Below are 2,500 nucleotides of genomic sequence, written 5' to 3' on the forward strand. Positions count from 1 at the left end.
TCCATGAACATATATATATATATATATATATATATATATATATATATATATATATATGTATATATATATATACGCGTTGACTATGAGGGTGTAAAGCTTCAGAGATAATTCCTTTCAGCATTATATCCATATTTAGCCTTCTTATAAATATTAGTTGCTGTGTCTCGCAACACAATTCTCCCAACAAGGACGAGTGCGGTTAGCAGAGAATGTAGACAGTATGTTTGTCCCTATAAACCTAATGGCATTAAATCATGATTTATCATAGAAACGAGTTTTCCATGTTAAAACCCTCGTTATTATGTCCAACAATAACACTCAGAGCATTAACATGACAAGTCACCATTATAAATATATCGCCTATTAAAAGCATGATAGACACCATCCCAATTAATTCTAGACTTCGAGAAGACTTGTCTAGTTAGAATTTGGTATTTGGTAAAATTTGGTATTGGAAAGTCCAGATAGATCTTCCTAGCTAGACTACAGTGGCCGGAAGAACGAATTGGCGCGATGGACTCTATATTAATTATCTCTCTCAGTTCAGTTAATAAAAGATCCAAAGGATTACCACTCCTGTGAGTTTCCCCATGGATTAAATGCTCACACCCAACTACATCTGAGATATCTAAGGCAGAAATGCCATGTCGATCACTTGGGGACGCAGAACTAAGCCAGTCTCGGTGGTGAACATTAAAATCACCTATAAAAATAATGCAAGATTCCTTTCCTATCGTTCCCTTGAATGGAAATGTGCGAAGTCGGTAAACAGTCATAAATGCTGTAATCGACATTGGGATTTCTATAAAGACTAAAAATGCAGAAATTATTAAAACGACTATACACTCTCACAACCATATATTAATACAAACACATTCATACTTCGTAAAACGACTAGCATTAAAACCATCTTAGAATATAAAGACAAACCTTGAGCTCGAGGCAAAGAATTCCCATGCAGTAACAAGGATTTATTAAAATTATGTAAAAGCAACTCTGCCTGATGTCTGTCTGAAGTCGATGAATATTTCTAAAAAGTAAGTTGCAATACTTTGGAGGGTTATGGCCAAGATTAAGCTCAACATCACCCGACAATAAAACAATAATTTCACATAAAAATAAGAACATAAATTTGAAAAAGAACTCAACTATAACAAAATCCAGAGATTTTGATATTACCAATAAGCTTACTGGGAACTGGGGGCCATGGCTAAGTCGACATTTATGATTGTAATATGGTAAAGAGAAAGTAATAAATTAAATGCAGGGTTGTGTCCTCCTACAATAAGGTGGTGGCTGAATTCTGGAATGTTGGGCACACAACTATGGCTACTATTCAGAGGGTCCACCTCAAGGAGGCCCTTCGTAGTGAAACTACTCATCCGTCTTTGCTATAACAGCAGGGATACCTAAAGCCCTTATGGGATGAACACTCATATGCTTTTTGGGGACAGATAGTAACCGGTGGTGCTCATGTGGGTTCTGAGAGCCCAACCAAGTTGCTCATCCGCCCAATGGCTAAGACTGACAGCAAATATATATATATATATATATATATATATATATATATATATATATACATATGTAAATATACGTGTATATATACATATATATATATATATATATATATATATATATATATACATATGTACATATACGTGTGTGTTTATATATATATATATATATATATATATATATATATGTGTGTGTGTGTGTGTGTGTGTGTGTGTGTGTGTGTGTGTGTGTGTGTGTATGCATAAAAATATAATAATAATAATAATGATAATAATGATAATAATAATAATAATAATAATAATAATAATAAATGTATATGTATATAAGTATATATATATAAATAAATAATAAATGTATATATATATATATATGCGTATATATATACATATATATATATATATATATATATATATACACACACACACACACACACACACACACACTCATATGTGTGTGTGTATGTTTGTGAATACACACACACACTCACATGCACACATGCACGGATTCGCAAATATTGGGTTGGTCTTAGATACGGTCTTAGTGCCCGACTGCAGCCTTGTAGTTCAATCCGTGTATGGTCATGGAAGTTCACCCTATACAAAACAGTACATTGCCTTTTGAAAAGGTCTTCGGGAGTCAACCCTGAGGAAAATTCCGGAGCCGGAGTCCCCGTATCAGTCAATGCCGTTCCTTTGGATCAGTCAGCTGCTTGGAGAGAGGGAGCAAGTTTGCTCCTCACATTGACTGCCTATACGGGGGTGGGAAAAACAATAATGCTATAATCGATATTGATTAATGGTGGCCTTCAAAAAAAAAAAAAAAATGAATGAATAAATTTATATATATATATATATATATATATATATATATATATATATATATATATATATATACGTATACACACATACTTATATCATATTTATACATATAGCTATATATACATATATATATACATATATATATATATATATATATATATATGTAT

Source organism: Penaeus chinensis, chromosome 7 (genome assembly GCF_019202785.1).
Source record: "Penaeus chinensis breed Huanghai No. 1 chromosome 7, ASM1920278v2, whole genome shotgun sequence".
Lineage (NCBI taxonomy): Eukaryota > Metazoa > Arthropoda > Malacostraca > Decapoda > Penaeidae > Penaeus > Penaeus chinensis.